Genomic DNA, 15,849 nt, shown 5'->3' with positions numbered 1-15,849 from the left:
TAAATGTGGGTATCTAGTTTCAAATGTACATACAGCTAGCGTAAATAGCATGTTAGCATCGCTTAGCGTAGCATGTTAGAATGGATTAGCTGGCAGTCATGCCGTGACCAAATATGTCTGATTAGCACATAAGTCAACAACATCAACAAAATTCACCTTTGTGATTTTGTTGACTTAATCGTTGCAAATGCATCTGCAGGTTATCCATACATCTCTGTGCCATGTCTGTCTTAGCATCGCCGGTCAAATGTGAAGACACTCTGGTACATTCAATGGGGGTCTGGCGGAAGATTTCTTGCCAGTGGTGCAACTTGAATCCCTCCCTGTTAGTGTTGTTACACCCTCCGACAACACACCGACGAGGCATGATGTCTCCAAGGTTCCAATAAATAGTCGAAAAAACGGAAAATAACAGAGCTGAGACCCGGTGTTTGTAATGTGAAAATGAATATGGCGGGTGTGTTACCTCGGTGACGTCACGTTCTGACGTCATCGCTAAAAGACCGATAAAAAGAAAGGCGTTTAATTTGTCAAAATTCACCCATTTAGAGTTTGGAAATCGGTTAAAAAAAATACATGGTCTTTTTTTCTGCAACATAAAGGTATATAGTGACGCTTGCATAGGTTTGGTGATAATGTTCCCTTTTAAGGTTTATGAAAGCCTTGAAAGGTGACATAATGGGAAATTATAAACTAAAGCAACCATTACTTTCATCCCATTGATTTTTTTGAATGTTAATGTTCCAGGCTATCTAATTTTCACCGAATGTATAGGACAGGCAAATATAAGTCTTGGCTTCAGTCTATTGCTTTTTCAGTCATTATTTTTCTTTGTGTGTGTGTGTGTGTGTGTGTGTGTATGATTGTTAATATGTACAATCTGTGCTGTTGAATTGATCACACAAAATGGTTGATCATATGCCCGAAATAAACTCATTTCATTTCAAATCAAAATTCTTCTTTACTTTCACAGGTCGCTAAAATGATTGAGATTTGAAAATAAAATCCACTTTACCTTGTTGGTTATTCTTCTGGGCATGCAGTCGGAGGGAGCAGTAGAGGTCTGGTTCATAAGTCGGACAATGAAGGGTTCATATAGTGAGGTTCCACTGTATCTGATGTGTATTAATAATATATGAGTGTATCCGACAACCAACCTCAAAGAGAATGTGATGACCAACCCCAAATGGAATTTTTTAATAGCATCAACGCTACCAACTTTACCATGAATCGATTAACGTGGGCCCCGACTTAAATAAGTTGAAAAATGTATTCGGGTTTTGCCATTTAGTGGTCAATTGCACGGAATATGTAGTGTACTGTGCAATCTACTAATAAAAGTATCAATCAATCAACTATATCGAACGAGTTAGATAAACTCTAGCTTTCCTTTCACACATTTTACAGGTAGCAATTGTAAAAGCCTAAAAGTGTTTGTATTCCGACACTTGACTTCTTTCCGGAAGTGTAAAACCAGTTGTGGCCAGCCAAGCTAAGAGTACAAAAGAGGCCTGAATCTTCCTGCAAGGTGCAGATACAAGCAAACAAATTCAAATTATGCAATGGAAAAGATTCCTATACTTTATTTAAAAAATGAGTCAAGTGATACCAAGGATCAAAGACGTCGGTTGCATATAAGTAAACATTGATTGATTGATTGATTCCCAGACATATCGAACGATTGTGCTCCAGACGCTATTCTACTCGACAAAACAGATGTACACTTGGGAAGGCATAAATGTCTACAACTTCATTGTTTGTGGTTGTTTCAAGGAAATTGGTATCAAGACCGTCTCGGATAAATATGCATCGTTTTTTGCTCGATTAAGGTTGCATTTCATGACTCACGCTGCCGTGTTGGATCTGCTTTGGACTGGACTCTAGCGGCTGTTTCTTGTGAAAGACAGGGCAGTTCTTGGGAACCTGTTTTTATACCCAATCATGGCCCCCACCTGTTCCCAGTTAGCCTGCACACAGGTGGGATGTTCCAAATAAGTGTTTGATGAGCATTCCATAACTTTATCAGTCTTTATTTCCCCCTTTCCCAACTTCTTTGTCACATGTTGCTGGCATCAAATTTCAAATTTAATGATTATTTGCTAAACAAAACAAATGTTTATCAGTTTGAACATCAAATATGTTGTCTTTGTAGCATATTCAACTGAATATGGGTTGAAAATTATTTGCAAATCATTGTATTCCGTTTATATGTACATCTTACACAATTCCCCAACTCATATGGAAACAGGGTTAGTAATATCAAGACTATACTAATAATAATTGTTAACATTATATCAAACAAACCTTTTAACAAAGTGATCACTGCAGACTCATGCATTCTTTGACTCTGCTCCCTTGCAATGCAATTTTTTGTGGTCTCCTTTATTGAAAAAAGTACCGAAAAGTATCTAAATAATTTTGGTACCGATACCAAAATATTGGTATTTGGACAACACTAATGCATGTCTGCCCTGGCACACGGATATCATAATTTCATGACCGAAGCAAAAAAAACTTTTTACACTTTTATACTGAAATAAATACACTTACAACTTATTGGATGCAAATAAAGAAAACAAATACTGGCAGTGGTAAAGTTTAGATCCATGAAGGAAAGAAGAAAGTGAATGAATGTTTATAACTGAATACTTTTACCATATTTTTCGGACTATGAGTCGCAGTTTTTTCATAGTTTGGCCAAAGCCACGCTGTTGTAACACTTGCTATGTTAGGAGCGATTTATGTGTGCAATTATTAACACATTACCGTAAAATATCAAATAATATTATTTAGCTCATTCACGTAAGTTACTAGATGTATAAGATTTTATGGGATTTATCGATTAGGAGTGACAGATTGTTTGGTAAACGTATAGCATGTTCTATATGTTATAGTTATTTGAATGACTCTTACCATAATATGTTACGTTAACATACCAGGCACCTTCTCAGTTGGTTATTTATGTCTCCTATAACATACACTTATTCAGCCTGTTGTTCACTATTCTTTATTTATTTTAAATTGCCTTTCAAATGTTTATTCTTGGTTTGGGTTTTATCAAATACAAATCCCCCAAAAATGCGAATTATACTCCAGTGCGACTTATATGTTTTTGTCCTTCTTTATTATGCATTTTTCGGCAGGTGCGTCTTATACTTCGGAGCGACTTATACTCCGAAAAATACGGTACATATGCATAAAAATGTGCTTTCATCCATCCATCCATCCATTTTCTACCGCTTATTCCCTTTTTGGGGTCGCGGGGGGCGCTGGCGCCTATCTCACGGTGGCAGAGGGGTTAGTGCATCTGCCTCACAATACGAAAGTCCTGCAGTCATGGGTTCAAATCCAGGCTTGGGATCTTTCTGTGTGGAGTTTGCATGTTCTCCCCGTGAATGCGTGGGTTCCCTCCGGGTACTCCGGCTTCCTCCCACTTCCAAAAAATGTGCTTTCTTTTGTAATATTTTTTAAATGAATTAAGTAACATTTATGACAACCTTTTTCCAAAATGCAATATAAAATGTAAAATATAACAGGATAATGCAATTCATAATTTTTCAAAACGGTTTAAAAAAAGTGGGAACCCACAAATTTTAATGACTTTTTAATGATTTTTATGAATTGATGGTAGGGGTGTAACGGTACGTGTATTTGTATTGAACCGTTTCGGTTCGTTTCGGAGGTGTACCGAACGAGTTCCACACGGACATAATAAGTAGCGCACTGCTCATTGTGTAAACGATGCAAGAGAATTTAAGTCCCTACCTTTAGTCAAAAGTGATTTATGACCCCCCATAAAACAATGATTTATGACCCTCAAGGTCAAAGGTCAATGATTTATGAGGGGTCAAGTTCAAAGGTTAATGATTTATGAGGGGGTCAAGGTTAAAGGTCAAAGTCAAAGGTCAAAGTCAAAGGTCAGGTTCAAATGTCAAGGCCAAGTGGGTGTGGCTTACCCGGAAGAGGGTGGAGTTAAGACCTGCGGTGGGAGTGGTTAAACCAGGAAGAGTTAAGACCTGCGGTGGGAGTGGTTAAACCAGGAAGAGTTAAGACCTGCGGTGGGAGTGGTTAAACCAGGAAGAGGGTGGAGTTAAGACCTGACAGGGAACAGAGGAGGGATCAGTTTTTTTTAAGAAAGCAATGTCATCTGAGCAGCATGTGACCATATATTTGATAGTTTAAATGTTTACGATCGTTTGAAACAACTTCCAGATTTCGATGTATTGATGGTTGGGAATGTTACGTGTGGAGATGTGGACACGCACGCACTTCACACACACACACACACACACACACACACACACACACACACACGCAGAGGAGGTGGAGCTTTATACGTTAGCGTAAAGACTTTGTTCGATTCGGTCATGATTAGTGAAACGCCTGTTTCGATTTATAAAAATAATAAAACTTACATTGACGCTCCGCAAAAAAGTCGAGTGTTTCTAAATCGTATTCAGATGCCGCCGACCGAATCTTTGCGTGAGAAATGGGATTTGGAAGCGTACGGGATGGAGGGATCTTTTGGATTTGTATTCAGATACGAAATGGGTGATATCTGCTTATTTCAGCTAAAAGAAAGAAGAGACGGAAGCCCTTTCTCGATATTTTCATCGTTATCTACCGTGGATTGGGAAGTTTTAAGACTGGCAATGCCCGATTTCCTGTGGCGTGATCCTTCACCGGTGGATAAACGCGTAAAAGGAAGCTTGTTTACTTACCCGACGATGGATGAGTTGAATGAGAGAAGAATTCTGTTCAGCGCTACCTGGGAGACGAAATCTTCAGCCTCGGGTCGTTGGTTTTTACGTGCCAGTCTCCGTGCTCCAAAAATCACCGGTACCTATACGGCTCAGTGGACCGAGCCCGATGTCTTTTCCCTGGAGTCTTTCAACGATGAATGCGGGGTGTTTACACCGTTGGTGGTCGTACCCATCGTGGCATGGCGAGAGCGAATGGCGTCGATGAAGGAGAAAATAAACGACTTGTTCCGAAGCAGTCGACAATGGAAAAGCATGCTGACGACGAGAAGAAAGTTGTCCTTTGAGACCACACCCCCGACGGAGGACGAAAGGACCTCCCCCGCTTCAGTTTCAACCAATAACCTTCAAGGAAACACCCCCTCCTCCGACTCGTCCAATACCCTTTGAAAATCATAGCGTTAGTTTGATTGGTCGAGACTTTTTTTTCGACCCTCCCTATAAAAACAACCCCCACCCTGCAATTTTTTTTTTCGACCAGACCATATTGGCTCCCTTTTTTGAACGCACGGATCTCAAACAAGAAAATGGCAAACAAGACCATCAGACGCGTAAAGACCCGTCTTATACCACAGGACGATTTCAAACCATCCGTAAACACGACTGATGAAGCAAACATGGCCGAGATCTTTAACCCTCCTGAAACGACGGCTGGATCGGAGGTGGTGAGCGACGATGAGACGTGTCGCTTCGGCAGATGTTTCTGCAGATGGGGGGTGAAAACCGACAACGCTACGCAGTCTTTGCCAGATGACGATAGGAAGGAGGAGGAAAAGGAGAATGACCTGATCATCATAACACCTCCGCCGTCCCCGCCACCACCCCCGTCACCATCCCTGTCACTCTTGGACCCCCCGTTGCACATCGATGATGAAACCGATGGGGGGAAGTGGTTGCTTTTCACCAGCACGGTGAAAACGGCCGTGTTTCATCTCCTCAACGAGGCCATCCGCCAGTTCAGGCAGAGCGAATGTTACGGTTGTCGGGTGAACCATCCGAGCCAGAGAAACCACCCGTGCCTGGAACCCTATGAAGAGGACTTTCTCCTGTACAACTACGACGGACTCATCAAGACTCTGCGTACGTCTAAATTCATTCAAGCCATTCAACGCTTGCTGATGCTTCGTCGCATCGAGGCTGAGGATTCAAGGGTCGAATCCTATGCCGACTCTCTGCTGTCTCAACTGAAATCTGAGAGAAATGTCTGGTGGGCCATAGATGACGTGTACAACGAGTTGGTACGGGGTGATGAAACGATTTTGAGACATCTGGATATGGTGACAGAGTGTTGGAATAATTACAAAAAAGATGGGTAATTATTGGAGAAAACTTGTAAACTCTATCGAGAACCACGCTGTTATTTACCCGTTGATTGACGCGATGGAAGCGTATGTTCTAAAACGAGACAAACCTCAAAACTACAAATTATTCTTGATTATGCCCGCTCTAAGCCTACCTGGGAAGCTACCTGGAAATCCGTTGTCTCTCATGCTTTTGACTTTGACATTTTTGAAACAATTTTGAAGGAATGGTCTAAAGAAAAGTCTTTTCAACCTTCTCCTTATCACGTGTTCATTTTATATGCTCTGTTTGTTGATATGTCGATGTATCGTCTACGATGCGACATCCCCGTCAACGTTTTGTTTGAACTACAAAAACTGCACGAAGCGATTAAATTCACCTACGGTATACCTGTTTTACATCAAACCTTGATTATAGTTTATAGTTTATAGAAAAAAATTGTTTTAGATTCGCTGTGTGGTGTCCATGAATGAATAAAAACAAACTGTTTTAGATTCATTGTGTTGTTTCCATGAATGAATAAAAGAAATGTGTACCAAGCAACACGAGTTCATTTCTCTTTGTCTTTCCACAATGGAGAAAGCTATGGAAAAAGCATACTATACACCCGCACACCCGGGTAGTTTTGGAGGGGTAGATCGACTCCGTCGAGCTGTGCAGGATGAAACGGGGCAACGTGTCACAAAAGAAAAAGTTCAAGAATATTTAACGGGACAGGACGCCTATACACTCCATAAACCGGTTCGCATTCATTTTCCAAGAAACAGAGTCTTTGTCCCGCGACCTTTAACCCAGTTTCAAGCCGACCTCTGTGACATGCAAGCCTTGGCTGAATATAACGACGGTTATAATTATTTATTAACGGTCATAGATGTATTTTCCAAGAAGGCCTATGTGAGGGTTTTGAGGAGAAAGACGTCCGTGGAGGTGGTTGAATCGTTTCAATCGGTGTTGGGGGAAAGTCAGATTCCTCGCAAACTCCAAACCGACGCGGGAAAAGAATTTTTTAACAAGAGTTTTCAAGCTCTGATGAAGAAACACAATATTGTACATTTTTCTACGGCCAGCGATCTCAAAGCTTCGGTGGTTGAAAGATTTAATCGTACTCTGAAAGGGAGAATGTGGAGATATTTTACAGCCAACAACACCAGGCGCTACCTAGACGTCTTACAAGACTTGGTAAAAAGCTACAATCACGGATATCACAGCAGTATTAAAATGAAACCGGTGGATGTGACTTTGGAAAATACCCCTCAAGTGTTTGAGAATCTCTACGGCTCATTCACAGCATTCAAACGCAAATACAAATTTGCCACGGGAGATATGGTGAGAATATCCAAAGTGAGAGGAGTGTTTGATAAAAAATATGAACAGAGTTTTACAGACGAGGTGTTTACAATAACACGACGTCTCCATCGATCTCCCCCGGCATACAGACTGAAAGATTTTGACGGTGAAATAATAGAGGGTTCTTTTTACGAAGCCGAGTTGCAGAAAGTAAAAGAGAGCGAGGACAAGCGCTATCATGTGGAGGAAATTCTAAAACGACGTACGGTCGGTGGCAAAAAACAAGTTCTAGTGCACTGGAAAAACTGGCCCGAAAAATTCAACAGTTGGGTGGACGCTGACCTCCTTACAAATGTATAAAACAATCTGATGCCTTTGATGAGCCTCACAGTCTAAAGATCATTGAGCATTATGGATCATTCCTGCAACGAGGGTTTTTACCTCACCTTACCCTCCAACGCCAGCCTCAACGTATTTAAAGAAAACAAAAGTTCCCATTACCAGATAGATTTAAGTCAACATATAGATTTAGCAGGCTCATGGGAGGTGGCCTTAACAGAGATTTCATACCCTCGCTCATGGTATAATGTTTCTAACGGAGCATTTTATGAATGGCTAAAGAGACCTCCACCGGTGGGACCTGAAAGCAATCCTGGAATGGGGATAGTTTACCGTCAAGAATTGAGAGGGGGATGTTATGAGAACATTACACGATTCATAAATGAACTGAATGAATCTTTACAAAAAATTGACAACGATGTGAGGATAGCCTTTGACGATGTTAAAAAGCGAATCTCCTATCAATCAGGGGGTCAAACTCATTTTCGTTTTTCCCCTTCCCTGGCTTACATCATGGGAGTGAAACCTGGAAAGTGGATCAACTTTGACCGGGGGTCGGCCCCCTATCCCGCGGATATAAACGCCGGTTTCTACCATCTCTACTGTTACAGTGACGTGGTGCGACCTCAGATAGTAGGCGACGCTTATGCTCCTCTTTTGAGAATCGTGAGTGTAGAGGGAGCTTACGGTGAGATTGTCACCAAGTGTTTTAACCCCGCCTACTATTTACCCGTCTCGAAAAATCACATTGAAAACATCAGGGTGGAGATTAAATCTGATCAGAACAAACACGTCGACTTCACCTTTGGAAAGACCATCGCGAAGCTCCACTTTAGACCCGTTAGAAAGTAAAACCAACAACAATGAGAATGAGTCAACCCATGCACGACCCTCTACGTTTAGTGGGTTATTACGAAAGCCAGGTGGGGGGTTCCCTCCCCGGTTTCACAGGTTCACCTGTGATGTACGGGCGTGGGATAGGCTCCGTGTTTTCCAGGTTGTTTCGTTTTGTATCACCTCTGGTGAAAAGAGGTTTTGCCCTGGTCAAACCTCATCTTAAAACAGCGGCAAAAAATATCGCTTCCGACGTATTCAGTCATGCCGTTGGAAAAATGGGTAGTGGGGTACAAGACGGATCAGGAGGAATAATGGTCCTGGCTAGACAACCCCGAAAGAGACCCCCGGGACGACGTCTCTCAACGAGTGGTAAAAAACGCCGTCATCTGGGGAGAAGAAAATCAGTCGGTAAAAGGTTTTCAAAGAGAAGGACCGTCGTTCCCTCACACGATATATTTTAAAAAAAAAAAGAAAAAAGATGGCTCTTTTACATCAAAATTCGGCCGAATGCACGATGGCCGAGCTGGATTTATTTTCAGCTCCTATGACTCAGATGTCTATCGATGATAAATCCTACACAGAAGTCCTACCGCTATCCGCCATCACTGACGGGGGTCCTATTGAATTTTTCATCCCGGGAGAAGGTGAAAAGTACTTGGATCTGAATGACACATTACTTTACCTGCGGGTTAAAATTACCCGCGCCGATGGATCAAATATCCCAAACGACGCCAATGTGGGTCTCATCAATTATCCTCTAAACACCATCTTCAGCCAATGCGACATTATGCTCGGGGAAAGACTGATTTCTCAATCCAGCGCCACACACCCATACAGGGCGATAATTGAAACGCTACTAAACTATTCTGAAGCCACACTCAGAAGTCAATTCTCAGCCGGGTTATTCCACAAAGACACCGGCGGCTCAATAGACTCTATAGAAACAGCGAACGGACCAAACAAAGGACTCAACATCAGAGCCGGTTACACGGCTGAATCTAAAGAGGTTCAGCTACTAGGACCCCTCCACGCAGACATTCTTTTCAGCGAGAGACTCCTTCTCAACTCGGTGGATCTGAGGATCAAACTCACGCGTGCCAGCGACGCCTTTTGTCTCACAGGGGCTGCGGACGGTACTTTCCGTCTGAAAGTGCTGGGTGCCTCTCTCTTCACAAAAAAGGTCACCGTTTCGCCGGCCGTACGATTGGGGCACGCCTCGGCCTTACTCAAAGGAAACGCACTCTACCCTTTGTCACGGGTCAGCGTGAAAACCTACTCTATCCCTGAAAATTCCAGAGTATGCACCCAAGAAAATTTGTTTTTGGGCACGATGCCTAAATACATTGTTTTGGGTATGGTAAATCATGAAGCTTTCACAGGAAGAAGAGATCTCTCACCCTTTAATTTCCAGCATTTTAACGCAGAATACATCACCCTCTGTCACGCGGGAAAACAAATTCCCTCCAAAGCTTTCCAACCGCAATTTAACCAGGGGGCTTCGGTCAGAGAGTTTTACAACATGTTTACCGCTACAGGGAGGCATATGAAAGATTTACCTCTGTGCATCAACAGACAAGATTTTGAACGGGGTTATTCGCTGTTTGTGTTCAATCTCAATCCGGGAGAGGACAGCGACGCATTGTCTCGGGTTTCTAATGGCACTTTGAGGTTGGAAATGAGATTCAGAGTACCCTTACCCAACACGGTCACTCTTGTGGTTTACGCATGTTACGATTCTATTTTGGAAATTGATTCCAAACGACAAGTGCTGGTGGATTATTATTGACGACGGAGATGAATAACCATCAACTGGAGAAGCTTCTGCGACGAGTGTTGGGGAATGTTTTCTGTGGTGTATGGGCCTCCGACCAACTCCCCTCACTGACTCGCTCCTTTACCCCACCCTCCTACTTTATCGTCAACACCCACGAAGGACATCGACCGGGGGAGCACTGGTTATCGATGACTCTGGAGGAAGATGGGACCGCCACTTTTTTTGATTCTTATGGATTTTCTCCCGATTTTGATTACTACCCTCGGAGCATCTTGAACTTTTTGGAAAATCGTTCTGACCGTATATTGTACCACAACCTACAGCTTCAACACCCTTTGTCCACAGTGTGCGGTCAACACTGCGTTTATTATCTGCACCATCGATTTTGCGGACTGTCTTTTGAACAAGTTTTGTCTTTATACACAGATGATGTAGTAAAAAATGATCTTGAAGCATATACCCTGGTTAAAAAAATTCAATGTTGTACTAGCACGAATAAGAATAATAGTAGTCGTTGTGGCGTACAAGACGTCTGTTGTTTAGAAACTTTTTTGAACCGTTGAAATGAAAATGCTGTACACACTGCGTTTGATGAATAAAAAAACATTTTATTGAAACAAGAGTTTTGTCATCATTCATTCAAGGTTTAACCAATGTGGGGACAATGTCACTTTTCTACCTCTTCTTTTCCTCTCGGGGGATAGAAATGTTTCTTTTTCCACCCATTCTGATTCAAACTCTCCATCCGCTTTCAGACGTCTGTATTGATCTCGTGCTCTGGGGTTATGAATGGTTGATGTGGGGACATTTAGCTCCGTCAACGCTGTTAAAAATTTTCTCCAACCCTCAGGCGTGCGGGTCTGTGGATTTTTGGACCGTTGCATCAGGTGTTTCAGTAAATCGATCATATGAGATCCCTGCACCGGTGTACCGTTTTGAACAAACTCTCCTTTAGAGGTCCACCCCTTATCATTCTCGGATAATTTTTTCATAATGTACTCGGCGTTGTTACGGTCGCGTCGGGGGAGGATTTTCAGAACTTCGATCATCGTGACATCCTTTGACCCCCCGCCAGTATTCCGAGGTTTATCCTCCGGTTTATCCATCGGTTTATCCTCTGGTTTATCCTCCGGTTTATCCTCAGAGTCATTCCATGGTTCACCCCGCAAATCCTTGTGTAAAGTCAGAGTCATCCTTTTCTCCTCCCGTTGCCCCTGCTTCAACAGGCCGAGATATCTCTGCAGCAGGGTATCGTATATTTTTATTCTTTCATGAGGATTCATTCCGGGTTCGTTTAAGACGGCTCTCATTTTAACATCTAGATCATCCTCCGCCGAGTCTCTGATGGTCGGCTCCGGGCGAGTCAGACGATTTAATTGTTGGGGGGATAGGAGAAACAATTTTTGAGCCTTTTTCATCTTCAACCTTTTCCGCTCAATCCACCGATAAGATTCCCTATAAACGGTACGACGGTGGCCAGTAAGGGTAGAAGAAAACCGCCCGACTGTTTCATCAGAGTCTGGCGTTTGCGTTTCAGTCCAGTCCTTTTATCAGCCAGCAGTCGGATGATTTTCTTTTGTTTTTTAAGCTGAGCAAATTGAGACGGTGATAAGGGCACATTACCCTTCAGAATGTTTAAAGCAATTTCACACAGCGTCTGGATAAAGTCTGGTGAGCCGTGACTCAGAATATCTCGACGTTTTTGTGGTGTGGCATGGTACAGAGCTTTTAACATGGGACCGTTCCTCTTTACACGCTTTGACATTATGTTTTTGGCACGTAGACAACGGGCCACTGGTGCGGAAGCACGCCCGACCTCACTCTGTATTGTTCTGGACAGAAAGGTGTCAGGTCGACCAATAAATAGCCATGAGCATCCAAAGTAGCATCCGCAAAACTTTCCAAGAAAAAACTTTTTTGTGCGGGGAACATTTGCTGTGCCAACACGTTAATCTGCAATCTGTCCCGCGGATTCTTAAACAGTATCATATAATTACAGTTTAAGCTAATGGTGCGTGAAAATTTTCCCTGATGAAAAACATTCTGGGTCAGCATCATAACGCTCATATTTCTATGATGTCTATACTGCGTGAAAATTTTAACCACTTCGGGGTGATTTGAGGCTTGAAAAATAACATCGTCCAAAATCACCAAATGGGTCTGATCGTCCGGAAACAAGTTTTCATCTTCAAAGGAATCAGGCAGTCCTTCAACAAATTTTATTTTTTTATTCATCTTTTTTAATTCAGCATACATGGGTTGGAAAGATGTATAAATCCACACAATGTTGTCGGGTACAGAATTCATGACGTGTTCACAATTTTCCAATACACATTTTACAAAAAAAGTCTTTCCGCAACCACTAGGTCCTACAACCAGGCATGAAAAAGGTGTATGAAATCTGGGATCAAAGTCTACTCGTTCCATTTTTTCCATTTCCTCCCTAATACCCGAAAGGTAAAGTTTTCCCGTCGGGAAAGAGACGTCTTTTGTCATACACCACTCGAAACTTTTTTTCGAAAGACGAGTTATTTAAAAGGAACCCCCTTTTATCACGAACAATTTGGTGATGAGGGGTGTAGATCGCACCTGTTTTGTCTTCCTCCAGATAGCCCTCCACCAAATCTTTAACGCTGTCAAAGTTGACCCTCTCACAACACTCGCGGGTTTGAGTGATTCCTTTGGCACGCAGCACAGTTTTTTTACCCTGCAGGGTTTGGTAGGCATAACTCTTTGGACCGGCGGAGACGAATTCGTGAATGCTGTCTCCTCCCAACTCATCCGTCAAATCGCCTAGATAGGACCCCGTCTCCAGAGAAACTTCCCCCTCGTTTACCGTGTAGATTAAACTATCGGTGTCTGTGTAAAGAACTCTCTCTTGCAACCCCTCTAGGTAACCGTACATTTTCAAACGTGCGTAAGCGGTGGTAAAAGCAGCGACAAATACATTATTTGTGTTACCGGGAAGCACCATGCTGTTTTTACTGTATTGCCATTGCACCATAGCAATTTGCTCGTTGAGAAAGGAAAAATATTCAACCTGATATTTTCCTGAAAATACAAAGTCGAAAAATACTTCACTTTTTCTCACCAAGGTGGTCTGAGTTCTATTGCACCTCTCCGCAAACTTTCCCCAAAGGCTGTTTAAACAGAGTTTTGACATTTGTCTCTTGGCAGGGTTGGGGTCGATTTTTTCAGCATCCAGCTGTATTCCCTGATTTTCACGATATTCACGAATGTACTTTTCCCTGCTTTCTGCATCGACGGCTTCTTTGGGATACCCTGAAGCTTCTTGCTTACCCTTTAGGAAAGTTTGAACATAACCCGTAAAAACGGTTTCGCTCCGTTCTTCAAAGTGCCACACCTCCGTAATCTTACCGACTCTGTATCCCAACTGTAAAGCTTTGTTGAATTCGAGCGTGACCCAGACTCCCGTCAATGCCCTTCCTTCCTCATCATGTTCGCAGGGTTCCTGCTGGTTATTGTTTTCTGCGCATGTGCGGCAAAGTGTAAACACTAGTTTACCCTTGACCGTTCTGTAGGGTAGCACAGGGAAATAGAGACCTCGAGGAGGGTGAACAACGGCTCTGACCAGACCGAAATAGTTTCCAACATCGTCAAAATCCGTGTGGATGATGACAGGATGACCCAGGGGGTAAGGAAATGCGCTGTTGACGTACGGGTAGAGAGAGGTGACATCCTCATACAATACACGCTGGTTCTCACCCGCCGTGTGCCTCAAGCAAAAGGCGCTTGTCCTACCTCCATAAAGAGCGTCTCGAGGCATGAGAGGTGCGGGGTAATTGCGTGTTTTGAGAAAGTCTATTACCCTAGGATTTGATTTTTTCATTTCATTCCACTCGTGCTCTCTGATGACGATGATGTTGACCTTGTGGTCACGCTTTAACGCTTTCATTTTTTTCTCGGTAGCCTTGTGCAACTCCTCGAACGGTGTGTTTGTCAAAGGGCATACAGCACCGGGTTCGAAACACGTCGGGCATCCGTGATAAAAACACCCCTGAAATTCCCAGACGAATGGTTTGCCACCGATTATAGCAAACCCATCCACAAAGTATGCCCCCATCTGTTTTTCGCCTTTGTTTAAAGCATGCTGAATGAAAATACCACGACGATGCGACTCCCATTCTAACCATTGGATGCTGGTGTGTGAGTATTTTTTACACAACCCTCGGTAGTTATCCGGGGAAGGTATGGCTAGAGAACGCGGCTCGAGGAAATTAGTCACAAACACCTTCATGCAGGCCGAGGCTATGGTGATACGGGAGAAGGGGTCAACACCCGTCTCGCTCGTAAACTCGGCTCTAAATTTGATGCAACCCTCACGAAGAACATTGACGTCGTTTTTACAGTAGTGTACCGCTTGTTTTTGAAAATCAAAGACCTCGCTTTTCTCATTTTGATACCACGTCTCAAACTTGGTGCGTTCAACAGGTGTCATGCGTTCTACACCGTAATTGCTGATTGCGGGGTATTTTCCGACATAATTTAAATGTTCCTCCGAACTAAATTTGTGAGGAAAATACCCCTTGGACCAGCAATCACCGAGTCCTAACGCTTTTGGCATAGCGCTAAGCGGCATGGTAAGGAAGGAAAGCGAGTCAATGTATTTTTGCAAAAAATCAGGGTCTTTAAAACAGAGAACTTTACTCCCCTGCATGATAATTAAGGGTGCTATACCCAGCCGTACCATGCCTCTCAGAATCAAGTAACCGTCAAATCCTCTCGAATTGTGGGCTATAAATGTAGATTTAAGATAACGAGGTTTCCTGAAATGATTGAGGAAAACTGTAACACAATCCAGTCCAAAAGCACACCACTCTTCTCCTTGCAGCGTCTTGGTACAGACTAGAAAGGGAATGTGAGTGTGATTGTCATCGACAAACGTCTCAAAATCATAGAATATGATATTATCATTGTGGTTTACTTCACGTGGTTGGGGTTGTATATAGCAAAGATGTCGTGTTTCAGGTGTCTCTGAGTCACTGCGAGGTAGCTCTTCTTTACATATTTGACATTTTAACTTAGGGCACGTGTGTTTAGCGATACCTGTAGCCACAGGTACATCGTAAAATAGGTTGCATTTAAGGCATTTCTTTCGCCGATCGCAGTTGCTGACGAGTTTTTCCATAACCCGGTGTTTTACCCTGTGTCTGAGGAGACATGCAGGAGAACGACACCACATGTTGCAATCCCTGCAAAGCACAGTTTTCCCCTCTATTTTTACACACCCGTTTTGTGTACAGACCAAGCAATAGCCGTCGCATTTGTGTCTGTCGGGTTTGTCGTACCCTTGGTAACAGTAGTGACAAACGTGCGGTTTTGACAAAAAACCTTTAATGTTAATGATACCGCTGTAATGATTCTGAGATAAATACAGATACAACGGATTTTCTGATTTTGGGTAATCCGTCTCGAACCGTGAGAGGGGTCGTTGGCCCTCTTCTCTGAACAGTATGACAATTTTACGACGTACCACTTTTTCAAATTCACGAATATGACTGAAAGTGACGGAAGTCTGTTCGTCTAAGC

General features: G+C 42.9%; 1 protein-coding gene across 2 annotated transcripts in view; it reads left to right on the top strand.

Moving 5' to 3' along the window:
* The window catches only part of LOC133536148 (astrotactin-2-like), a 747,946-nt gene that overhangs the window by 44,849 nt on the left and 687,248 nt on the right, over positions 1-15,849 (top strand). The gene's annotated exons all lie outside the window — the stretch shown is intronic.

The sequence above is a fragment of the Nerophis ophidion genome, linkage group LG17 (assembly GCF_033978795.1).
Source record: "Nerophis ophidion isolate RoL-2023_Sa linkage group LG17, RoL_Noph_v1.0, whole genome shotgun sequence".
Classification (NCBI taxonomy): Eukaryota; Metazoa; Chordata; class Actinopteri; order Syngnathiformes; family Syngnathidae; genus Nerophis; species Nerophis ophidion.
The sequence above is the reverse complement of the archived record's forward strand: the minus strand, read 5'-3'. Positions and strand labels throughout refer to the sequence as shown.